Here is a 27165-nt window from a genome sequence, read left to right on the forward strand (position 1 = left end):
TCACGTTAAACGCTTTAAGACTGCGCCGTCCATTTTATATCAAATAACAGGCACACTTTCATTTACAAAGTTAAATGCAAGCATAGGTCGCCCCTTCCCCGGCACAAACATCCTTTGTTTTTTTCGGGACATTTTGTTGTCTTTTTTCCGGATTTCTTTCAGTCCGTGAAAGTTGTATCAAGTTTTTCTTCTGCTCAGACTTTTGTTTTCTTTTGTCTTGCATCTTTTTTGTGCTATTGTTGCAACGAAATAGGGGCTGTTTTTTTGTTTATGCCTCTACTGCATAAAATGGTTTCATTAAAAAAGTTGTAAACTTTTTCATTTAATTTAACTGCAGCAAACAACATCTTTTGTGCAGCATTTTTCCTTCTGCGCTTTTCTTTGCCCACTCTATCGCCATTTTTCACTGCAACTATTATTTAGAAAGCATCTGCTGCCAGCATTCAGACTCAGAGCTACTCGACCCGCAATCTTCAGCTAGTTTTAATTTTTTTTTTGATTGGGTTCCAATTAAACTTTTTCATTTCGATTCAATGTAAATTTTTGTTTCACAGCAGGTTGCAAATAAAAGTCAGATTTGTGACAATAAGGGCTGACCAGAGTATTGCTGCGTACGGCAGCTGCAATTTGCGATCTTTTCCAGGTTGTTGTAGTGTGCTTACCCCCATTACCTGTATATTTTTTGCTTAACTTTTAACTATGTGTGAAGGTTTGTTTTAGAACGTTGCCACGTCCATACTGATGAAAAATGTTTTGATTTTGTATCAGCTAAATAGCAAGTATTTTATAGTCGAGTCACTCGACTCTCTCTCCTATTTAACTTTTAATTTAAAATGGCCATTTTATTACTTCGTGTTTTGTAGCGGAGCTTGATTTCCCTTCTTTTTTTATTTTTCAATCACCCACCATTTACAGAACATAATTTAATAAGGTACATAATAAAAGGTTTGTATGAGGGTGTGATGAGGATAAGTTGTGCTAAGACCACCCCCAAACCCTCCCCGGGGAACCCGTCATCATGTGGAACGACTACATGTCGTATTTGTAATATTTAAACACAACAGCTTAGCAAAGGTTGACAATCTTTGCCATTAGACGGGCGTAGCGATGCATTTTGACACGTACAAGGGATGGATGCGAAGGAATGAGGTGGAAAAGTGGGCTGAGCAGACCCAGAAGGAAATTCAATTTTCGTACAAAGGGGCAAACAAAAAAACAAAGACGTTGGAACACTGATAACAAAAACAATTATAAGCTGCTTAGAAGCTAGCGATGCGAAAGTGAAGAAATGCGTTGTAATTCAATATGATGTGCTGGGAGGTTACGTCCCCCAGGTCGAAAGTAGTTAGCTTGAGGTGGGCAATAAGCCAGTTTGTTGCTTTATCATTAGGGAATACGGTTGCCTGTGCCAGTAGCCAATAGGACAAGGCCGTTAACAAATGAACGCTTTCGTGTTTAATTTGAGATATGTATATAAATCCGCTAGCCAACAATAATCTATTACGATGTATTGAATATCAATAACAAAATTTCTTTGCTGAGGTTCAGACTTTAAAAGAAATGTTTATGTTGTATTTTGGCGAGTATGTCCATATATGTTGCTTTTATTACACCCGTTACTCGTAGAGTAAAAAGGTATACTAGATTCGTTGAAAAGTATGTAACAGGCAAAAGGAAGCGTTTCCGACCATATAAAGTATATATATTCTTGATCAGGATCAATAGCCGAGTCGATCTGGCCATGTCCGTCTGTCCGTCCGTCTGTCTGTCTAACCGTCCGTATGAACGCTGAGATCTCAGGAACTACAAAAGCTAGAAAGTTGAGATAAAGCATACAGACTCCAAAGACATAGTCGCAGTGCAAGTTTGTCGATTCATGTTGCCACTCCCACTCTAACGCCCACAAACCGCCCAAAACTGCCACGCCCCCACTTTTGAAAAATGTTTTGATATTTTTTTCATTTTTGTATTAGTCTTTTCAATTTCCATCGGTTTGCCAAAAAACTTTTTGCCACGCCCACAAGCCGCCAAAAACTGTCAGTGTTGAAGACTCTCCTTCGCACATTCACTAGCTGAGTAACGGGTATCAGATAGTCGGGGAACTCGACTATAAGGTTCTCTCTTGTTTTACTTTGAAATGTGTCATGTTGACTGCGATGAAATGTCACTCATGCGCCATAGTAATAAGTATGAGTTTGTCCAACGTCAGCGATGCTTCTACAACAACTACAGAAATTCGTCAGAAAGTTGTTACTTTGGTGGCCAACAGAGAAGTGCAGAAGAACTTTCTTTGCTACTTTGTGAGCCCAATAGGCAACATTAAATCATGGGAAAATTGAAAAGCTTTTGATTGTCAGGAAGTTAATTTGTACAAAAACTAAAGATCCTTGCTAATATCTTAACTTAATTGATACTGGATAAATTAAGTTAATCTGTATAAAAAATCCTAACATCCATGTCGGCATATTTTTCCACTGTATTTTACTGATCCCATGGTTACATTTCCTCGACTATCATATATTCGTTACTATGCCCGGACGGATATAGTCAGATTGACTATATATTCTTATATGGCCGAAACTCATTCCTACCATTCCCACTCAAAAATAAGAAAAAACGTCAACTACACACGCACTAGGAATGTAAGGTAAAAAAGAGAAAGCCGTCGAAGAATTTCTATTGTAGTAAAAGCCCACACATACTAAAATAAATATATAGTAAAAAAAAGTATAGTTTTACTATGCTCTATTTACGATTCCTTTTTCGGCTAGAGCAAAGCAGCGCCGGAGAGAGTGTAAGGCGAGAGTGATATAGAATGCAGCAAGGAAAAATCGATCGATTTTTAAATGCATTTGGGTCACAGCAACCCCACAGTCCCCAACTCTTCAACCGCACAACCCTCTTTCCATGGGGCAACTGCATTCGCGAGAAAGTGTGTAAAAGTGTTGGTGTGTAAGTAGGAGGTTTGCTTCTGAAGATACAGCCGGATTGAAAATGTCAGCTGCCTTGTGCGCACGTAACTTATTTAATTCAAATCAAATATATTTTCGTTGTTCGGCAAAATGTGGGAAGTAGTGTTGAGATACTGAAAGTGCAAACCTCCTATGCATTTAGCTTTTTCCATTACCCTTTCACGGAGAAAAGCTGTAACAACAGTGCACTAAATTTGAGCACTGGGTCCTACAATATTTAAAATATTTATACACTAACATTGAAATCGAGTGGAAAATATTTAAGTTTTAAGCTTAAGTGGTAGCATTTGGATATTTACTTTTCCCTCGACCCACGGACATCTTCCCCCCTGGATTACCAATGCTAGACACGAGTCAACAACATGTGCATTTTACGAGCAAAATGACAACTGGGAATCGGAAGAAAGGAGCGACACATTGTTGATATCTTGGGAAAAATCGTATGTATATAACTAGCTACCCCCTTTGCATGATGATTTTATTCAAACCCAAGTCCATACCTACGTTGCAACTAATTTTACGTTTTTATTACAGTCCTGATACGTGACGTAACGGAGCTTACGAACATGGGAATCATAGACTGAATTCAGTCACGCGTGACCAATAAAATATTGAATACGTATACAACATCAGTGCAGTATCAGGTTTAGTTTAGTTACTTTGGAATATACCCAGGTTAAATAACATAAGTTTCTGTTTATAAGCGGACTTAGCAGTGAAAAACCGGTACAATAATTCCCACAATAACTTTGCAATAGGGCCACCTACAGTAGTCATTGTTTTGCCATCCATCCCTTATTATCCCATTTCATTTGACTCCCATTCTAATTATGCAATAACCTTCAGGGACTCGTAAACTGTACCTGTCACACCTTGAGAAGCCGTCTTTGCTGCATTCGGTATCTGGGTTAACGATAAATTTCAAATGGTGTCAGGTCCTTGTTAGGGACCTTGCCACGCCCCCGCCACCTCAGACACATCGAAGGCCAGCTGGGTGCATGAGCCCCGCCGAGCTCTAGTTTTGCTTGCCTCTAAGCGCTCGGTTGTTCGGTGCTCTGACTGGCCATGGTCTACTACCACAGATACATGTTCCACTGCTTCCTCCTACTCAGCCTCCTTACAAAATGCAGAGCCCAAAAGCAAAATAAAGACCAGGGACATCAAAAAACAAAAGAAAACGCTATATTAGGATTTCCTTGGCTTTCAGATATACATACTTACTAAGCCAGTGGTAGAAAACATTTTCCAGAGAAATGGTAAAGTAGAACAAAAACCAGTATATTTTTATAATAATGGGCATGATAGCTTTCTGCAGTTTGTAAACGTAATTGGACGTGTCCATATTTTTATTGGCGTCTCTAAACTCTATATTTCTTATCTCAACTTTCTAGAACACAGCGCTTATACTGACAGACGGACCTGGGCAGATCGACTCATCTACTATTGCTTCAAATTAAGAATACCTATTTAGTAGTTAGTTACTCTGTTACATACGAGTAACGGGTATAATTATAGAAATCATGCACAGCTCCATTTCTGCAACAATTGATCATTGTCCTAACTGGATGTACTTTTTTAAATTTTTGATACGCCTTTTTTGATTTTACGTGATTTACTAGCTGCGCAAAGGCTACTTATAAGCTTACGATATTAACTCCGTTGAACTTTGCAAATTGCGAACGAGCCTATAAACCAGATGCACATTTCCGTCCCTTTCTCTAGAGCATTCGGCTGGGGTAACCCTAACTAACCTCCAACGCTCGGCCAGACCAAACAGACAGACCGCCCTGTCGCCCTACATTTCGATAACTGGCAAGTTCCGGCCTTGATTTTCAGCAGTGACCCGCTTTTGTGTTTGTTGCTCTTCTCTATACCCTTGCAGAGCGTATATTGATGAAGGTCACAAGTTTGAAACGCAGTGAAGGACATTTGCGCCCATATAATTATATGGTCAGTATTAACAGCTAAGTGGATATATCATATAGTCTGAAAATGACTAGCTTATTAATGGAAACGAAATCACAGTTTCGTTGTTTTTAATTATAAAGGTATTTTGCCAAATGCCCGCCAGAATTGTTTTTAATCGAATCAATGCAAATCCATGAAGCCAGGGGAAATCATCAACAAACATATTATCTGGGGATTGCAAACCACTTTTTTTTAAAAATATTTTCTAAAAATGCAGGTCAAACTCAACCTCCCACCGGAAAATAAATCAAAATAGATTTCAATTTGCGGTTTACGATCTGATTGTTCCGTGTGTTTTGTTTGTGGCTGGCTTGGGGTCAGAGTGAAAATCCAGTTCGGGAGAAACAAAAAAAAAAAGTATCCTTTATATAGTGAAAGAGTCGGGTACCCTGTAGCTGACTCGTTGGGGAAAGAAAAGGGAAACTTCCATCAAGAACAATACAATTAATTCCAGCTCTAGCCGCAGCTAAAGTTCGCTGGTGGGGAACATCACCGGCAGACCGCAAGCATATAGATGCAGCCACTTTGCTAGACGATGGATGAGGTAACTTTTTTAAACCAGCTATAGTTTAGGGTTTATAAGGACTTATTTTTTGAAAAATTAATTCTTAAATAGGGAACAAAGATTTTTTTCGTATTTGCTAATGAACCCTATCCTTTTATGCCGAGTTCCCATGAAGAGTTTCTTACCATTATTTCAGGGAAAGTAACATTGTCAGTCCAGAAGTGTTTCAAGCTGATATTTTCCTTTAGCGTCAAAGCAAAAAAGATCTAGAACCATTCGAGAATCATTTTCCCATCGACCAAAAAAAAATTTTAAAGTGCTTGAAAATTCAGTCAAAATATTTTAAGCACATTTTCTTTCCACACAATTACTTCGATTTCGAGCTCGCTTACACTCATTAAATCACATGTTTGATTATCTCATTTCTTGGCTATCTTACTGAAAACTCCTCACACTGCTGGCAATAATGTCCTAAGAATGCAGAGACTGCATTTTGGCATTGACTGTTTGACGGCAGCCCAAAGTGCGTATGTGTAATATCTATAGACAGCCCAACAGTAACAAAGTTCAAGGGATTTTTTTCGGGAGGGAGGGAGTAACGGACTAAGCCGACAAGCGGGCGGCAGATTGGAGCTGTCATGAAGTAAATGCAACGTCGCCAAACGCCAACGCCATCGAACCGTTCCCATCTTCAACATCATTGCAATCATCATCCCTATCATCAATGATGATGATTCATCATCCCTATCATTAATGATGATGATGTTGCTATTGTCTTTTGAAAATAGATTACCCTGTTATTTTATTGGGACGATATACGCAATGTATTAATGTAAATGCAAAACAAAGAAAATCGTTGTTTTTTCTTATTAAAGAAAAACCACACAAAAAATATTTTAAGAAACTTAATAAAAAATTCGTTTAATTACTGATAGGATATCCCTAGAAGCGTAAGATTTACCTTTTTGATTGCAATTCTTTTTTGTTCAATTTTTAAAGAAAGCACAGGCAGCTGAGAAGGAAATCGACAGACACGCAAAGTATATAGTAACATACTCGTACATATGTATTACTTGGCATTTATCTCGACTTTGAGCACTCTCCACCCTTAAGCCCCAGCCGCAACCCCATGTTTTCCATCTGTTCCACATTTAACGAGAATAATTGCAGCGACAGTTCGGCGCTACTGCACTTACTCCGGCAATGGAAACGTCAGGCAGTAACATTACCCCACTCCCTGGCGATGGAAAAAGTCTTTGAATCTCTTTGATGAAATATTGAAATTGTTGGTTGCTGATGTCGGGTATAGTACTCGTATGGTCGGAATACTTGGGGTCCGGCCAACATTGAATCTCGATTGGGGGACTGGGCTGGGATTCCAAGGGGTCTGTCACGTGGTGCCCATTGGACGGTCCGAACTCTTAGCCCGGCCCTTGTTGTGCTTGTTGCGGCGTCAAGTAGATCGTTATAAATTGCTCAATTATAGGAGAGCAAAGAAAATGCATTTTAGTGTAAATAAATAATGACTGCTTGCTCTCAGGCTCTACATTATCTTGTGATATATGGCCCCTGACATTAAAACAGGAATCAGGCTTGAAGGGCTGTCAATGGTAAAAGAGAGCGACTAGTCATGACGTCAGCTTAATGAAGGCTGGCCGAAAAAAGGAACTCACGGACTGTATATTTATAAACCGTGTCAACTGCGTATGGTTCCATATTTTTGTGGGACAGCTACATTTTTGCTGTTTCAAATTTCTCGCCGCTGGAAACCAGCTTTAAGTAAGACGAACAATTTCAAAAATAATATAAGTTCCGGTGATAAGTATTTTAATTAACTTGTCCGAAAATTCAAAGAAGCAAGCCTAACGGGAATTAATACTAATTTAATTAAGGCTAATATTTTACTTTATTTACATACAAATCTTTACAAAGGAGATTAGACCGAATAGTAATATTATTAGGGGAGTTTCCATATAAAAAGCTTATTTAGAAATGTTAAAACTGGCCTGTTTGCTGTTTTTCTGCCGCATTTTGATGTTGGTAATTAAAGATAAATTACATTGAGGTTATTTTTCCCCTCGAGTTTTTAGTATTATTTAAATATCTTTTTTATGTACACATTTACAACCATATTTCATGTTGTTTGTTTTCAGCATTACAAAACTGTTCCGGTTTTGTTTTGGTTTGAATTGGAACATTGTTTAGTTCTTATTGCTGCTATCTGGCGAGAGAAAATCTTCGACCTTCTCAGAGGAAAATTTATAGGACATAGGACAGTCAACAGTGTGATAGTTTTTAAGTCCACAGCTTATTTCGCTATTTTTTTCAGACCACTTTTTATTTATTTTTAAATACCAATTGACATTAGTGGCGTCTTCCGTTTAACAAATTTTAAATTGCAAGTACAATTTTTTTCACAGGTATAAATTTCTCAGCAATATTTGGGATGGGTGATAACTTTGCATAAAAAAATCAAAATTTGAAAAAAAAAAAAAATTAATTTTTTTATAGTTCGGGTACCGGTAATTTAGCTATCAATGCTTTTAATACATTTATAATTGGTATTGTATCATGTAATTCGCACTATGTATTGTTGTTGAAGTCGCCGATTCTTGTTTCCATTATTCATTCTCCATTTTCGTTGTCTCAGCGTAGAATTTCTTTTTTTGTGAATGTTGTTTTGTATTATTTTGCTGAGCATCAACACCAGAGTCCAAAGTCCATAATGCATCACATTGTTATTGTTGGTGCTGCTGGAGCTGGTACTTCTCTTTTGATTTTTCTGTTTTGGTTTCAGTTTTTTACGAAAGTGGTAGAGCCACAAGCCCCAATAAAGTCATGGGTGTGCTGGTGCGCTTCGGTGTTGCAGACAAGAAAAACGCCGCAAAACGTGGAAGAATAACAACAGCAGCAAGACAACAGATACAAAATATATGTAAGGAATAAAAATAACTGTGAAAAAATACGAGGAGTAATGTGTAAAAAAATGAGTTAAGAGAAAACCCTCCGTTTGGGCGTTCATATCGGCAAAACACATGAGCTCCATAGGTATTCTTGCAGTTGTTGGCTTTTATCGCCTCTTCTTGAACTGCAAATTTTACGCTGTATAGCATGTCCGTCTGTCCGTCCGTCTGTCTGTCCGTCCGTATGAACGTCGAGATTTCAAAAACTATACAAGTTAGAAAGTTGAGTTTAAGTATACAGACTACAGAGACATAGACGCAGCGCAAATTCATGTTGCCACGCCCACTCTAACGCCCACAAACCGACAAAAACGGTCAGTGTTGAAATTTCTCTTCGCACATCCACTAGCTGAGTAACAGGTATCAGATAGTCGGGGAACTCGACTATTAGTTGCCGAGTCGATCTAGACATGTGATTCTCTATAAAAGCTGGAGAGTGGGCGTGTCCAAACTGTTTTTTCCAAATCGATCGGGGAAGACAAATAAAGAAAATGGGCGTGGCTGTTTTAAGCGCTTAAACATAAAGTTCCATAATTACAGCATAAGATCAAATGTATGGAAACAAAAGGCAATTTGGCGCAATATGGCACGTTTTGTATTAACGCGGGAAAGTAGGTTTCTGCCGTAGAACGTGACGAAAATTGAATTTTCTGTTCTTGGTTATAACACTTTTGTGAATTTAACGGCTGAATAGTGTCTTCGTATCATTCCATTTCGTCTGGAAGATATGAATGTGTGCGGGCGAATTCATTTGCAAATAATGTCAGGCTAGGTCTGGAAATTGGTTGTAAATCGATACTAACAACAAAAAGATTTGGAACTGGGACTTCACTATTTGTGCCATCAGATTAAAGAACGTCCTGAAGGAGGGGGTCTATTGATTGGGGATAAGACAGGTTTTCTTAAATCTGCTGAATTTATGGATAGGTCTACATTTAACATTTTCAGAATGTTCAGTTTCATTTTCACATTTTAATAAGAGTTCTGTGAAAAAAATTATTAATTTTATTTAGTTATGCTCTTGTTAGGGAGTAATTTTTAATAACCATTTTGAATGGATTATTTTTTAATAGTAATTTACCTTGGCTTACACGCCCTTCTTTTCTCTACTTTTTCTTCTGTACATTGGGTGACTCCCACAAGGCTATGTGGGTGTAGGAAATGCAGACGGAGATGGAGAAATGTAAACTTTCTGTGAGGAAAATGTGGTGGCGGTCGATAGGTGGTTGCTGTAGATGTTGGTCGCGTTGGTGGCGCCGGTCAGCCTAACAGTAACGCAGGCTGATGTTATAAACTTTGTAATTATTGCATTTACTCTCATTTACCACTGTGATAAGTTTGTTGTTGGTGCTGCCGGTCGTTATTGTCGGCGCACACGGGCCGCTTAAAACACGAGGAAAAACATAGAATTAAGTTGAAGCGAAATGGTCAAGAGAGGAATGCAAAGACGCAGTGGCGGAAAAGAATAAAAATTGCAATGGAGAACAATCACGCCTGTCGCCACGTAGCCCCAGCCCTATTCTCAACCACCATTTTCGTTCTAATCCCAGACTTAAGAACTGCAGCCCCATCACAGCTAGAGATGTTTGGTGCATGAAATATGAATTGAAATAATTAAAATAAAAGAGAAATATGTAAGTAATAGCTTTAAGATGAAGAAACTCATTAAAGCCAAAGACTAACATGCGTTCGATAACTGAGTTGCTGCGATGAATACTGAAAATAAATACACAGGTGAAAGAAAAATAAAATGAATTACAATAACGTCCTGCAATTACGCAGGTGGAAAATGGAGATAATACGGCTAAGTCGTGTCCTACTGGCGGCAAGTGTCATACGCCTGGGCATTGTTTGGCCCCAGTTCTCCCTCACCATTTCAACTGCCAAGAATAATTTGGTTATAAGAAAGTTATTTAAGTAAAATTACTAAAATGTACTCAATTGCAATAATTTGCCATAAGAGAATTCCAAGCAAATGATCCGAACTGGATTACCAGGAAGTTGATCAAGAAATTACCTGAATAGTTCTTTAGGAATATGCAAAGCTGGATGTGTGCAATGGAAAGGTAAACAACTTGAAAATATTAAAGGGAATTTAGCGTTACCAAGAAAACAAAACAGATTTGGCTAGTTTCAAAACGTGTTTCAATCTATAAGAACAAAGTGCAAAGTGGGGCTCAGTATTTGGTATTCATAATTGGGACACGAAAGCACAGAAAGGATAATCGACATCCATATAAAATTTGTAAGATATATTGATAACAAGATAAATCCACAGTTTAGTGTTACCTTATTATTAATACACTATAAAATGAAAAAATTAAATAACAAAGATAAAATTAGACAAATAATTAGAGAGATAAGTTCATAAGTTCATTGTCTGAAAGCCAATTACGTTTAATAGATGCGAACTTATGATTATCGACTTAAGAAAATTAATCCGTATTACCCTAAGAATTAAAGTGAAAAAGATTTTAAATATAAAAATATTAATTTGCGGTTGAATAGGCTGCGGGAATAAAAAAGAGCATCATTAAGCCTGACGTGGACTCAAATTTATTCGCGAACCCCCCACTCACTTACCACCCCCATCTACTACTGTTTCTGACAAGTGCAACGGTAAATTGCCATTCGATATGCAAATGGCAGCCGCGTTCAAAAAACGCTGCGCGTTTCAATTGCTTTTCTTTGCATAGAAAACCATTTAACTTTCTGTTCAATGCCAATCATTGGCACGCTACATACACACCGGCTATATCAGTTCCGGTTTACTGGATAGGTGAAAAAAGCAGATGTGGAGAAAAACTAAAGGTACCATGCAAGTACTGCGGCTGAAAAATCAAACAATCAAACGCTTACTTTAAAAGTAAGTTCCTTTATGGCAAAATGATGGGCAATTAACCTTAGCGTTTTATATAAAATTTTTAGTTATAAACATTCCCTGGCTTTACGGAAAACACCTTTCAATTAAGCTCCTTTGAAACTAATATTGGAATTATAAATAACATATTATAGAGTATAATAACCAACTATAATATAATATTAATGCTAAAAGCATTCGCCAGAGCTATGCGCGTTAGGATATGTAACAGGTAGAAGACAGCGTTTCCGAACTTATACATATTATATTATACTGTACATATATATACATATTATATACATATGTAGATGTCCTCATGAACAAGTATTCACAAAAAGCTATTTTTTGTAACGCCAATAACCGAGTGAAGGTAAATACGCAATGAGCTCCCATAGATTATATATGACATAACACAACGATAGTAGGAAAAGCATCGATTTTATTGGATTTATTTGCAAAAGCCCTTTCTCCACTTTCGTCCAGTGGCTGTTTACTTTAATCGTTCGCGGTACAGGTTTTTTCCCGGCTTCCCGCTACTTAGCTTCAACCACAAAAACAACGTTGTTTAAGCGCGGTGCGTGTGGGTAGAGGGGGTAATAAATCTTGGAAATTAAGTCAGAAAATGTTTCTCTGTTCCACACACACACACAGACACAAAGCACCCACTCAGAGGGGTCAGGGGGCCATATCGAAGTTAGAGCCACTTCCGTTTGGATTTCCTTGTGTGTATGTGTTCGTTTGCTTCTTGCGGTTCCTTGAGTGGGTATGCGAAATTAAGTGCCGGAAAGATATGCGTAACAAATGCCCAAACAACGCTCTGTGGAAAGGTATCCTTCGGTATCAGAGCCCCCTTTATCATTTCTCTTTTTATAGATTATAATTAAGGTATAGCTATATTTAACGGTATAGCTATTAACTAGTTTAAATGAAAGCGAAAGCACACTAAGCATAACCAGAAGTAGATCTAATAAATTTAGACTAACCATTTATATTTTGACTTTTAGTGACTTTGTAAGACTAGGTGTTACATAATAAGAGATTTAAAGGGATATACAGTTTGGAATTTCACTAGAATTATCATCATTAGAATCATTAACGTTGATTTCAATTAATATAGGAAAAAAAACTTGTATTTTGTTTCTTTATGTTCAATATATTTTATTAGTATTCAGTCTACATTAACTTGGTATTTTTTGTAAAGGTAGCTTTTGTGCAAGAGATCCAAATATAAAAATATTTATTATCCGAACCGATCTTAAAACATCGTTGACCCTTAACTTGGACCCCGCCAAAGTCATCGATCTTCGGCACTTAACAGACCAGTTCAGCTTCGTTTTGCGTCGAGGGCCTTTTCCATAGTAAAATACAAATGCGAAAATTAGCCAGAAGTGAATTTGATTAATATTGATGACTTCTTACCGTTTTGGTAACGAATATGGAATGTCATAAATTAAAATTAAATTTTTTTCAACATTTTTTGTAGTTTTTGATGGTGATTTTTAAATATTGGCCAAAAATTGTTTTTCTGCTTTTTGCGCCTAGAAATATCAGTATTTTGATTACAGTACTCGAAATATTGGTCCGAATATGGAATGTTATTCCTCGTTGAGTTCGTAATTAAATTTCCAATCGAACTGTGTTTTCAAAAAAAATTACATTTTTTGTAATTTTTGATGGTGATTTTTGATTATTGGCCGAAAATCGTTTTTCTGTTTTTTGCGCCTAGAAATATCAGTATTTTCATCACAGCATTCGAAATATTGGCCAGAATATGAAATGTTATACCTCGTTGAGTTCGTAATCAAATTTCCAATCGAACTGTGTTTTCAAAAAAAATTAAAATTTTTTGAATGTTTGAATATTGGCCGAAAATAGCTTTTCTGTTTTTTGCGACTATAAATATCAGTATTTTTATCACAGCAGTCGAAATATTGGTCCGAATATGGAATGTTATACCTCGTTGAGCTCGTAATTAAATTTCCAATCGAACTGTGTTTTCAAAAAAAATTACATTTTTTGTAATTTTTGATGGTGATTTTTGATTATTGGCCGAAAATCGTTTTTCTGTTTTTTGCGCCTAGAAATATCAGTATTTTCATCACAGCATTGGAAATATTGGCCCGAATATGGAATGTCATACCTCGTTGAGTTCGTAATTAAATTTTTAATCGAACTGTGTTTTCAAAAAAAAGTACATTTTTTTTCACTTTTCTTCCAATTTTTGAAGATGATTTTTGCCAAAAATAGTTTTTCTGTTATTTTGCGACTATAAATATCAGTATTATCATCACAGCATTAGAAATATTGGTCAGAATATGAAATGTTATACCTCGTTGAGTTCGTAATTAAATTTCCAATCGAACTGTGTTTTCAAAAAAAATTAATTTTGTTTCACTTTTCTTCCAATTTTTGATGATGATTTTTGCCGAAAATCGTTTTTCTGTTATTTTGCGACTATAAATATCAGTATTTTGATCAGAACTTTTGAAATATTGGTCCGAATATGGAATGGCATACATCGTTGGCTTCTGGCTCTGGAAACTCAGTTGTCTTGGCGCAGTAAGTAGTCGCGTGGGCCAAAACACAAAAGTATTGTGCTCGAAAAAAATCCACAATGGAATAGTTTTGTGAGTGTGTGTGTACTGATTTTTTTTGTGAAATTCCGCGGTCTATTTTTATCGTCTGTCAGTTTGTTTATTTTAAAAAATCGGTACTCGTTATTTAAAAATAAAATAACACAAACTGTCCAACGGAAAGTTAAAAAGAGCGAAAAAGGCAACAATAACTGACGAATAATCACGAAGCGTATACAAAGATATACCAGAAAGCCAACATTAAAAAGAAAACCATCTAGAAAACCTCTTTCAAATGAAAATTCGTAGAAAAATGGTAAAACTGTCGTCACCAAAAACATTAATATAAATATTATTATAATTATGCTTTGTCTTCGAAAATGTCCAAAGCTAATATGAATACGAAACAATTAAAGTTGGCAGCTGAGTTCCGGCTAATTGCGAATTTCATAAAGTCGCATCTGCCAGATAATACTCCGACATCTGCCCGGAAGGAAAATGTGATGGATGTGAAATCATGGCTGTAAGGTTACAAATTATAAATTTGGGCAAAATAAAAAAATGCTTTTAAAAATATATACATGTATGTATATGTATAGAATTATTATATATAGAATTATATAAAACATATGTTCAATAACCTATTTATACCGCTTCTGTGTACATCTTTCGGTGTGGATTTGGTTGCTATCAACGAATATATCTTATCAGCTATATGAATTCCATGACTCATCCACACCCCATAAACAATCCCGCCGGCAACCTTTGCATTTATACTCGCACCCTTTTACACTCGAAATTGATTACGACGAGTATTTCAGTTTCAGATAAGCGCAAATATTAGCACTGAACCATCAACCACGACCCCCTCTGAGCACGCCCATTTAAACGATGAACCCTTCCCATTCCCTACGAGTTAGAAATTCCTGTATTTCAGTGCATGAGTAATGTGACGACATTAATTTTCACACTCATTACAACTCCATTAGAAGTTCCGAGGAGCTTGTTTTCTGGAGGGGTTTCCACTGGACTTGGGGTGGTTGTAGGTGACCCGCCCTAGAATTGTGCAGATGGAGAACAAAAACACCACTAACGATAACCGATTGCACGCACGAGAACGTGACCCACCCTCACTAACCACCCTCCAAATAAAAAACCCGAGAACGCTATCGTCAATTTCCTCGACTATACTCGAATATACTATACCCTTTACTCAGCTAGCAGATGTACGAAGGAGAGCTTTCAAAAATGGTTCAAAAAAATGTATCATATTAATAGAATTGACTAGTAAAATCAAAATATTTTTTAAAATTGTTAAGGTGACAGCTTTTTGCATGCTTTTTACATATTAATCGGAATTTTAAAATAAAATAAAAAGTGTTCAAATGTGGCGGAGACAGTTTTGAGCGGTTGTGGCCGTTAGAATGGAAGTTTTTTTTTGCTTTCGGACACTATAACCCGAGGTTACAAACGTGTATACGGACGAACAAACAGACGAACGAAAGCAGACTTGGCTAGTGGTATATATACTTTATATCGTCGGGAACGCTTCTGTCCCCTTTTAATTGTTAACAAATCTTGTCTTTATACTTTACGATATGGGGTAAAAACACACTAACCTTTTTCATTTGAACTGCATATGGAAGTTACAATAGAAATAGCACTTGTATTACCGGGGTAAATAGAAAATAAAACAAGAGAGAATGATAAAGTCAACACTTTCTGGTATGGTATAGCGGTAGAAATTGGAGAATTAAATAATATAATGAAAAAAAATTTAAAAATTTGTCTAAAGTGTAAGCGTGGTCTGTCTCTGAAACCTGCATGCTTTGGAGCTCTCGGCTATTGATCCTGATTAAGATTATATATAGTTTATATGGTCGGTAACGCTTCCTTCTACCGGTTACATACTTTTCAACGAATTCAGTTTACCCTTTTACTCTACGAATAATGAGTATAATTACCCAAAAGGTTATAAACCATAAACTTTTACATCAAACTGCATCAAATAAAAAGCAAAAATTAAGTTTTAGCAGACTTACACTCGATTAATATATGAGGGTCAAGATTTTGCAGGTAAAAAGAAAAATCCTAGAAGATGCAAAAAGGTTAACAAAATCTGTTTAACTCCCTACCTGCTCATTGCTAGTTGTAACGAATACATATATACTCAAATGATAATGGAGCGACATTTTCCTGCCATCAACAAATTTTCATTTTTGAGCCGACCTTTTAATGATTTGTTTATATATTTAATAGCCATCCTCGTCCCGCAAGACCCGAGAGGACAGGGCTCCTTCGCCGCATGAATTAGAGCTTAGCCACTGCTGCCATTTGGAATTCTGCTCAGAACTATACTGGAATTTCCACATTTCGACGAATTCTGTCGCTTTTTTTTAAGTGCAGTCACGTAAATTTCGATTTTTTAAAAATGCCAGAAAATGTCACCCTCCTGTTGGGGGAAAGTGCGAGTAAGGAGAATGCCCGCTGCGCTTGTCGTCAGACAAAGCGACGGCATCAATTTGTATCGTTAAATTAGTATTCCGCTTCAATTTGCAATGGAAACCAAATCACCAGAAGCACAAACAACGAAAATCCTTTATACGTCGAATCTGGTCAGCGGTAAAATTGGTAAGGTCGTAGGTGAAAAGGGCCCCAACTATATGAGGGATGTCCGTTCAGCGAGGGGTGACTCCCCGATGTCCATCGAATCTCATTTTTGTATTGGACAATTATCACATTAATAATGCGTTTTTGTCCGCCCCATTTTTGTTTCAACATTGAATGTCGGGACCATCATATCAGACATTCAGTCCCTCATAGACTCAGTCGCCTATGGAAATTAACAGTTAATTTAACTTAGCTTTAAATATAGCTTTATCATGATGGTCTTCGTATCGCTGTTTGTTGGCTGTTCTGGTGTCAACACATCGCGCCGATACTCTGCTGGTTAGCCGGCATCTACTTGTCGCCCCACATTGTGTCAGAATGAAATTGTAGTTGTCCCGCAAATTTTTGTCCGTTTAAAATTTGTTTTAGTTAAGAGCCCGGTGTCCGAGAATTTAAAATGTATTTTATTGTCTTTTATGCAACTAAAAATAAATGACTAAAATCATTTAAAATAAAATGATACCTCAATGATACTTTAACCGTACTACCAAAATGATTATATTAAGTATCCCATCGTCTATTACGTCATTCCTCAACCAAGGACGCCTTGGGAAGATGGCTAGTTCACGCCAAAGCTGAAGCCAATCGCTAACCCTACCTACACCAAAATCTGTTGGCTCCTCTGGATATTTCGGGACGGGCACAGTAAAAATAAAAATTAAATTGCGTCCAAATGGAAAGGGGCTAGACACCATTAGATGGGGGCGAATAATCAACTTATGTAGTGTCGGGTCAGTTGGCAGTAAAATTCCACACTTTTCTTTACAATTTCACACCCAGAGACCGGAGGGAAAGGATGAGGAATGTGACATCAATTGACACAAAAGTTTAGCGTAAATATCTGCCCAGATAGAAAGAAAATACTCGGGACAAAGAGACATCCATAAATTCCAGCGGTCACTCTCTTTCTCCGAGAACTTGTGACTAAGTGTGTGTAACCATTTAATGACAAAGAATGAAAAAGAACAAGTTGCGAATGTACGACATACAGATGGAGACATCGCGGCCAGACTCTAATTGTTAATTCCGATGCAACAGCAGATACAAGTACTGTTCATTTGTAAATACGGAGGATAGGTAGGAGGGGTGGGGTCGAGAGGGGGTGGTTTATCGCATAATCAAACTAATTAGATTCGAATCATTATTTAATGCTGCATCGTTATAAACATTGTTTTACGCCAGTGCCGCACATTGTAAAGCATCTTGCATGTATTAGGTTGCATCGTAAGTAATGTTTTCGAAAAGGTCCATTCTCTTAAAAATTTACTATGTATTTTATCACTTAGTCACATATTCTGTTTAATAGGAAACACGACTTTCCCGGGGTAAGTCCATGTAGATATTTATACAGAATTTTTAGAAACCTTCTTCTGACTACAACATTCTTTTCAACGTCCAGAATAAATTGAAACTCGCAATCGCACATAATTTAATCCGCCTCTATTTTATTGATAATTCAATTATATTATTTTAACTAAGATTCGAGTTGCTCAACAATTTAATTAGTCATTCGTCTAGTTTTTCCGTCTGCCATGCCACCGTAAAAATTGCATTCGGTTTGAGGCTGTTTTGCAAATGTGATGTTTTTGCTCCCTTCGCCATTTATCAGCAACTCCCTGCTATTTTTGCCACTATGATGCGAACGGAGGCGGTAATTCCATGGCTTCATTATTATTTTATTATTCCGCAACCAAGGCCGCGCCGAGTCCGAGAAAATTGGAAGGGGAAAAGGCTAGTGAAGTGACTTCACAACCTCCTGCCTGGTACGTGAATTGTAAATTGACGACGTCGCCACTAAGGAATCATAATATATATGAAAAAAATTGCAGATTGTCGATATAAATTTACCCAAACAATGCGTTTAGTCATGTTCGGGTTACCGAAGTAATGCATTTGGAAGAGATAAATAAGAATGAAATAAAGATTTGGAAGAAGAAACAGATTATAAATAGTAGCTTCGTCATAAATCTTGCGATAAATGAGGAATTAATCCCGTTATATATATAATTCCAGTAGGTATTACTAATGGAAAATGTTGAGATCGACAGAAAATCGACAATATCGAGTTTTTAGATATCTTCTCGTATTCATTTGTTCAATGGCTTACCCAATAACAGAAAATTTATGATCGATCAAAAATGATACCCTTTTTACATAGCGATCATTAAATCAGAAAAAAATATGCAATCAGTTGCTTTATTTTTTTCTTATCAGACCATTACTCATAAAAACAACCACCGTTTTCCTGAAACAAGTATTCGATATAAAATTATTTGTATTTATTTATGAAAATACGCACACTTTGCTGGAAAATATGGTTATTCCGGGGTTTCCATCATTCCAACCCCAAAACGAGAACATACATTGAGTAATAACATTTAAATAGCCATTAAGTTTAATTGGATTAGGCATACAGGCATGCTGGAGATGGAATCATGCGATCCAGACTATAACCAGCGAAAGGGACGACAGCAGATAGCAAAATATGCAGATTGTTGAGTCAAATTTTAATTGACCGCACGAGCAGGTCATAAAAATTCGGAATTTCTATTGGGTGTTAGCAAAGCAATACAAAAATACAAATAAATTTGTCTTCCCAGCTAGTCGGTCCCACCCACCCCTGTCTTCCACCAATAAACACAATATTTCCTAACTAAAAACATCTTAACCTGGAGAAAAATAAATTTTATTCTTAAGAGAGTTATTAAACGAGTTATTGCTATTGTAATGTGGTCAATATAAACCTTATCAAACGCTTAAAACTTTTAGGTGAGATGCAATATAGAATTATACCGAATCCGAGTTTCAGTCTGTCATTTTTAGATCTGCATGCAGCGACTTAATTATCTTGAACTACTTCATTAAGCGAGTGTGAGTGAAAGGGACCTGAAGGTTCGATAATGAATGCACACACCCTCTATTGTCCGATGTCGGTAGTTAATAGTGTGTATATCTCGCTGGCAGTTCTATCTCATAGTATCTCATATCTCGGAAATGAATAGGGCTTGGTGAAAGATGGCTGGTGGGTAAGGTTGAGAAACTGGCGCGGGGACTCCGTCGGAGCAGGAAGGAATAGGACTAGTTGCAAATGTCAGTACGACCTAGATTACAAGTAAAATATAGCTGGGGTTATTTCTGCCTTATTTCTTATCATTGGGTACAATTTTTGATTCCATGAATTCTGCCTTGTTGTTTGACCGTCGGTCGTAAGTTCGTAGAAAATTACGATTAGGCATGAATATTCTAATAACGCCTACGATACACAAGTTTGTTTCAGAACGTTGCCACACCCACTCTAACGCCCACAAGCCGACCACAACAAACACAGCCGCACTTTCCATCGATATGCCAAAAACATGTACGCAACGCCTACACCAACGCCCACAAACCGCCCAAAACTGTCATGACCACACTTTTAAAAAGTTATACAATTTTGTAAACTAATTTTTTTTTAACTTTCTAATATTCTCAAAACATTCTTAGTCCCAAAGAATTGCCTTACTTCTATTATCTCCCACACCGAAAAGGAGATAACTCTTAATAAGCTAATAATTTTTTATCACGCATGTACGCAGTTTCCCATAAAAAACAGAACAAAACAGCATGTGGGAAAAATCATTAAATGCGCGCCATGAACAGCAAAGGAAATGCTTGCAACTGCAACTGCAGCAGCACCAACTACAAACGATAGCTTAGTCAGCCGTGAGACTGATCCACCCACTTAAGCCACGGCAGACGGGTTGTGCGGCTAGCACACATGATATTTTATTTTTACAAAACAAGCATTTACCCGGCACATATGACAGTTAATAACAGCAACAGCAGCAACAAAATGCTAAAATTCCCACAACATCCGGTTCAGAGCAGTCAAAAGGCGAGAGTAGCGACACAACAAAAATAAATAAAGTGAAACGGAACAAATAAAACTCAGACTAAAAATCGACAACCATTTGCGGCACAGTGGTTTAAGGAAAAGGAAACATATGCATCAACATATTGCCAAAACCTCGCGATGCATTTAAATTTAGCTTTACACTCAATACGAAGGTGAAGTTGTCCAATTTCCGTAGGCCTTTCTTAGAAATCTCAAACAGTGAAAAGTAGTTATGACCAGTGTAACCAAGGTTTTACCCCGCGTCGGTAGGCGCGAATAGCGTCCACGTGAGTTGCGGATTGAATCCTGGGGTATATGGTGGCTGGTGGTGTCGAGTTAAAGGCACTGAGGCACTATGGCTGCCAACGCAGTCCGGATGCGAAAAGCAGCAGCTGCGTGAGTCAGCTGCCGTGGAATGTGATTGGCATACAAAATGTCGCATGCGGACCAGTTCAGCGGGGGACGGAAAAAGCCCAGAGAAATAAAACACTCAAAGTAGAGGCAGTCAAGGAGAGAATGGAAGTGGCGGTGCTGGGGAGTAATGTTTTTGCAGTTGCAGTGCCAGTGGTGCCAATGCAAACAAGTCGCCGCCGGTCACGACTGCGTGGGAGGGAAGTCTGGTATATCATGTCGGTGGGTGTCGCACCGCCACCAAGTCTTTATCTGGATTCCCAGTTCACCGGCTATTCCGACGCGTACTGCCTTGCGCCGGTTTTGAGCAAGAGATGCTGGCAGCAACAAGTTTCAGCAACTAAATTGGCTGGTGCTGGTGGTATCCACACACAGGCAGCATACATTGAAAAAATTTTAAAATTTATAAACGCAAAAAAATTTGTTTTATTTATAATTTGCAAAAATATAGTTAATTACCATTGATTGTCTAAAATTCTATGTATATTTAAACACGGGGCCTAAGCGTGTATCTTTTTACAATTCAATTTCGTGAACTTGTTGAAGTCAACCTACATTCCTTAGATTTCTCCACGTGTCAGTAAGTGAGCAAAAAAAAAACATTTACACCATCATTAATCTTCTCCATCCCTGACTATACGATGCGATACAATAATATGCTGCTGCTGCTAGGCAAAAATTAACTTTTAATGATCTGTCGACCGCTTCGCGATTTGTCCAGCAATTAAAGAGTCCAAAGATCAATCAATGGTAAGATAAAATCAGTCTTGCATTCTAAAGCTATAACATTTCCCATTCTTGTTACATATATAGTCCACTGTTTCAGATTACTGATCTAGTCAAATAATTATAGATCTGATAGAAACCGCCGTAAAGCACCCAGTTCCGGACTTGAACTGCATAGTAGCTACTACATCCATGTATGTTTGCCATTTTTGATTGGACCTCTCTGGTCCGATGATAATGATAATAATAATGGCGCCGCTGATGACTATAATGAATGGAGGAGCACAGATGGCAAACAGATCCGAGAGTAGGGCAGAGCAGATACACTTGACTCATTTACAAGTCGGACACAGCGGGCCGGTAAGCTACCTATAACCGGCATGCAAACCAAACCAAAAACAAGAGAAAACGTTTCGGAACTATCGAACTAGATGCGAACTAGATGACTAAATGTATCTGATAGCCAGGTAACTGAACTATTGCGTTTTCTCTTGATTGGTAGTGAAATAAATCATTAAAAATATAAAAAGAACGTAGAGTCCAGCAGCTCCAACAACAACTGACGTACCCTTTATTATAACTCATGAAACTAAAAAAAAAAACAACGATAAAGAAAGAGGTAATGATAGTACGGGAGTATGGTGGAGAAGAAACGAATACGGGAATGTGTTTGGATCGGCAGACAGAGGAGGAAATTGTCACATTGTTGCAAAAATAACACGTGCCGCTGATTAGTAAACTAAGAAGGCCAAACGAGCAACTGAAAGATTGAGTGCTTGAGTTTTCCATTCTGTTATTTATGTGTGTTTGTACTCACCATCCAACCACCCCCTTTACCAACCTTTTATGTAGAGCTCTTAATAAAAATTATTTAACGCTATCGCACATTTGCCTTGCCGCGTTTGTTCTTTTACGTGCCTGTGTTTTTAATTATTTTTTTTGTTGTGGTCGTCGCCTTTGTTTTTGTTTTTCATTCTTTTTTCTCTGCATACGGTTTTGTCTATACAATTATTAAATTCCCTCAAAAAGAAATGAACAACAAGATGTAGTCGAGTTCCTCGACCATTAGGTACTCAGCTATTGAGAATGCGATCAAGAAATTGCAACATTTTGTTGGCACATCGATAGAAATTGGCAAGAAAAAAAATATAGAATTCAACAACAAACAAGAGAGAACGCTATAGTCGACTATCTGATACCCGTTACTCAGCTAGTGGAAGGCAGAAGGAGAGTCTTAACATAGTTTTTGGCGGTTTGCAGGCTTTATAGTGGGCATAGCAGAAAGTTTTTTTGGCAAATCGATAGAAATTTACAAGACTAAAACAAAAATGAAAAAATATGAAAACATTTTTCAAAAGTGTGGGCGTAGCAGCTTTGGGCGGTTTGTGGGCGTTAGAGTGGGCGTGGCAAAAAGTTTTTTGGCAAATCGATAGAAATTTACAAGACCAATACATAAATGAAAAAATATGAAAACATTTTTTTAAAAGTGTGGGCGTGGCAGTTTTGGGCGGTTTGTGGGCGTGGCAACATGAATCGACAAACTTGCGCTGCGTCTATGTCTCTGGAGTTCGTATGCTTAACCTCAACTTTCTAGCTTTTGTAGTTCCTGAGATCACAGCGTTCATACGGACGGACAGACAGACGGACATGGCCAAATCGACTCGGCTATTGATCCTGATCAAGAATATATAAACTTTATATGGTCGGAAACGCTTCCTTCTGCCTGTTACATACTTTTCAACGAATCTCTTATACCCTTTTACTCTACGAGTAACGGGTATAAAAAATCTAAGAGTAACGGGTATAAAAATGCCAAGAAATTTTCGGCTCTGACGTAATAATATGAAAGTGAATTATGTGTGAGGCGGTTGAATAAGAAGCGAGTTATATGATTATTTGTACGTGATTTCTCTTGTACCTAATATTTGTTTGATTAGGCTAAAACTAAATTAAGATGGAATAGGGCGGAAGAGAGAGATATAGTTTATAGATATAAGTTTATACAATACGTTTTTTTTAGCTCTATTTACCATTAAACCATTATGCAGCCAACTAACACATTCGGGAAACTTCCCAAGTCGAAAAGAGACTTCCAGCAACTCTGACGAAATTAATAACGTAACCATAATATGAACTCGTGATCAATGTTCGTGTGACTTGATTAAATCACAATTTTTCCCACTTCATGCGCCCCATAATATGCGAATATAAACAATCATATCGCCATGGTTATCTGAAAAAAAGTACTTTGGTACAGTTTTTGGTATGTCACCGTTCGTTTTTGCAACTGATAAAATCCCAGCAGTTCTGAAGAATAATTGCACTGACGTCAGATTAAGATAAGAAAGACCAAAAGTTAAGGTGACGAAACAGAAAATTAAATTTTTAACCATTTTTTAAAAGCGATGACAGACGCTCACTTTAGGTAGATTTGTGTTCCCTATATGCAAGGAGTCGATAGTATTTTGTGCGATGGCACGTGCCTGATCGGACAGAAACAAAACCAGCAACGAAAACAAACAAAATTAAACATTAAATAAATAACAAAACCAACGATGAAGAACAAAAAAAGCAATGCTAAACTAATAACGCTTTTGTTTACCCGTCACAGCAGCCACAAAATCATTTAAATGATTTTTCATATATTTTAGCTGAGATCCAGGCAAAAATTTATAATGTGACAAGAGGATGACGAGTACTGGGCACTCGTCACAAATTGGCCAAGACCGGTGGCAATAAACTTACATTACAATTGTGCCTCTCAGTGCTTTAAAAAAGTGCACAATTACTTTACAGCAGTTAACACAACTCACTAGACTCTGACGACTTTTAAAAAGCTGGACTTTAAGCTGATCTCGTATAAATTTGTAAATAATAAATATTTTTTATCAGCATCATTTAAAAAAAAAAAAATTTCTTTCCTATAACAATTTAGATTTATTCCTACTTTTTGGAAATGGCATGATATCAGAAACTTTTGTAAATCAGATCACTGACCAAACAAATTTTCTCGAATATAAACTAGTTCAACTTTTGACCAACTCTGGTGAAATTTATGATGATTGCTAAATAAAATTTACGAAGCCGCGCCAAATTGGCAAAATCGTGGATGGGATAATCATCACCGACTGCCCGTTCCCTGCACACAACTCCATCCAGACAAATGTAGACAAAGTCAGCAAATAAATCAAACAACCTGCACACGCGCTACAGAAAAAAATAAAAACGAAACATCGCTGTTGGGTAAGCAGAATACGATACCTTGTATGCCCAAAAGGGGGCGACGGCCTCCGAACTAGATATTGCATTGTATTGTATTGTATTGGAATGGTATTCGCGTATGGTATCGCCAGACTGGGACAGCGCACAGTAGTCAAGGGAAATCAGAGTAGTAGACGAAAGGGAGCAGCGTTCTGTATGCAGTCTAAAAATGGAACGAAACGCTTTTTTAAACGCCCACCGCTGGCAAAACTCATCGGCATCAGCGCCAAAGATGCCTTCATCCAGTAACGAACGGATCATCTCGGATTGCCCATGGCCGGCCCATTAATTCGCTTGATGTCTTGCATATGGCAGCAAAGTTTTGCGCGTGCGGTCAAACAAAAGCAGAGCAGCACGTGGAAGGAAATCAGCACTCACAGAAAAATTTTATAAATACATATACGATAAAGAATTCAAACAAAATTATTTTTAAATTTGGACACTGACTTTCTTAATATCGCGGTATGAAATGGATTTTGTTTGATAACATTATTGGTTGGGTATTTAAACGAAGACCTAGTAATCCAAATTTCCAGGTTTTGAGGTGGCATTCCAAAATGGGCGTGCATTTTTCGGTGTGTGCATCTATATGTCCACGACTGTTTATGTCCGCTCATCCGCTTATGTTCACATCCGACATCAAAACAGATGGCCAGACTTTGTAGCCCACGGTAGTGGGTGGGGGCCAAATGAAAGTATTGGTTGTTAGGTGGTGCATATACAAACGGTTATTATACTTGGGCGTCGGCGTTTGACGCTTTCTATTGATCAGCAAGCGTCATTCGAAATTGGATATGGGAACACACTGATGGCTTCTAGGGAACACTTTGAAAGGAAGTCTGGCCGTGCGTACAACGTGACGTATGAGTAATGTTTAGAGAGCCTTAAATAAAGCACCCACGAGGCGTACTAGTGATTTCGTCTCACGATTGGGTACTTATGAAAAATATAAATATAGCTGATTTTGTTTTTCACTTTTCACTTTCACATTTTTATAACTCGGTACTTTATTTTTAGGTTGACACGTGTAGGAAGAAGCCTTGGATAATATAAAAAAAAAAAAAATTTGGTTTTAGAACCATTATTACTAATTATTTTTCCATAAAATAAAAAAAAATGAAGCTGGCATTTTACTACAATGATAAAAGGAAAAACAAAATACTTGTAAAACAAAAGAAGATCATCGTTTAGATAGGTAAAAACAATTAAAAGGTTTCCTAAGCAGCAAAAGGGGCCACAATTGACAACCCCGAAATCAAAATACATTTTTAACTGTAATAGCAAAAAATGCTGATATCTTCTGTTGCATTCGAATGTTTGACTAAGCGCAAACCAAAATGCAATAATACACCGCACACACGCTGAATACAGAGCGCAATACTACACAGTCATTGAAAACTCATGAGCAAAAGGCCAGTGAGCGGGCAGAAAATATTTATGAAAATATAACAAGCGCCAGGCAGCCCAACTCGACTAAATTCTCTGAAGTGGATTTTCCCATTTCGCGATTGCGTCGAAAGCCTTCAAAAGTCGTTCACGTGCGATCAAGTGATCGTTCCATGTGCCAGTCACCGGATGACAAAACACAGACCACCTCCTCCGCACCACGACAAATCGCCGATATCGGTGGAACCGGCGGTGCCACTCACTGAAATCGAGAAAGCCCAATGAGTTCAATAAATAATACGGCCAGACTTTGATCTAATTTTTCTCTTCCCAGAAGTGATAAAAAATTTGCAATCACCAGTTTTCTAGCTAAAAGCTTTGAAACAAAGCCATGGCATACAAAAAAATAAAATATATTATTTATTATGATTTTATAAAATATTTAGTCTCTTACAAAATTTCAAAATAAACAATATACCAATAAATCGGGGCACAAACTGGAAAACGTAACGCACTTGTCATAATGAAGGAGGGAGCTTTTATTTAGGCAGGTATTTATTTAAGTGGCTTTCTAAACAGAGCTTCCCCCCCGACAGAGCGCATGATCGGTAGTCTCACACACACGCGAAAAGTTCTTTCACCTCAAATCAGTTTCATGTTTTTGTTCGATGATCGTAAACGATCATCAGCGACTTCGGAAAGTTTTAATGCCAGCGATAGATAAGGGCGTTGATAAGTGGCGGGGAGCCAAAGCGAAATATAAACAATTTAATTCGCGCGTGTCAAAAAGAAAGAGCAAGGAAAAGAGAATAGCAAGCTAATCTACAAAAGCATAAACTCAACAGGTTGCCTTTGGGCGACCGGCATATTTCATTCATGCTATCAGCGGAACAGTCGTTTATTAAGCTCTTTGCTGCCAATACAAATGCAGTAGGCACTTATTTATATCATCCAATTTCTGTTCACAAATATATAATACAGTCTATGCAATCCAGC

The 27165-nt window shown here is 37.5% G+C and overlaps 3 long non-coding RNA genes across 7 annotated transcripts; all 3 read left to right on the plus strand.

The window, feature by feature from the left end:
- The first annotated feature begins 2999 nt into the window (after window positions 1–2999).
- Window positions 3000–12257, plus strand: LOC120321494. 2 transcript variants are annotated; one of them, XR_005561130.2, is made up of 3 exons: window positions 3012–5968; window positions 6018–11274; window positions 11337–12257. It is a non-coding gene; the product is annotated as an uncharacterized LOC120321494 (long non-coding RNA). The 2 variants fall into 2 exon arrangements; XR_005561129.2 differs by having other exon boundaries at window positions 3000–11274.
- A 3481-nt stretch (window positions 12258–15738) lies between these two features.
- On the plus strand, window positions 15739–22405 carry LOC120321499. 4 transcript variants are annotated; one of them, XR_005561135.2, is made up of 4 exons: window positions 15739–21376; window positions 21469–21546; window positions 21623–21989; window positions 22053–22405. It is a non-coding gene; the product is annotated as an uncharacterized LOC120321499 (long non-coding RNA). The 4 variants fall into 4 exon arrangements; XR_005561136.1 differs by having other exon boundaries at window positions 21610–22405; XR_005561134.1 differs by having other exon boundaries at window positions 21623–22405.
- Window positions 22406–23285: 880 nt separating this feature from the next.
- Window positions 23286–26679, plus strand: LOC120321490. Its single transcript, XR_005561121.2, has 2 exons — window positions 23286–24389; window positions 24458–26679. It is a non-coding gene; the product is annotated as an uncharacterized LOC120321490 (long non-coding RNA).
- Window positions 26680–27165: the final 486 nt, after the last annotated feature.

The sequence above is a fragment of the Drosophila yakuba genome, chromosome 3L, assembly GCF_016746365.2.
Source record: "Drosophila yakuba strain Tai18E2 chromosome 3L, Prin_Dyak_Tai18E2_2.1, whole genome shotgun sequence".
In the NCBI taxonomy this organism is placed as follows: domain Eukaryota; kingdom Metazoa; phylum Arthropoda; class Insecta; order Diptera; family Drosophilidae; genus Drosophila; species Drosophila yakuba.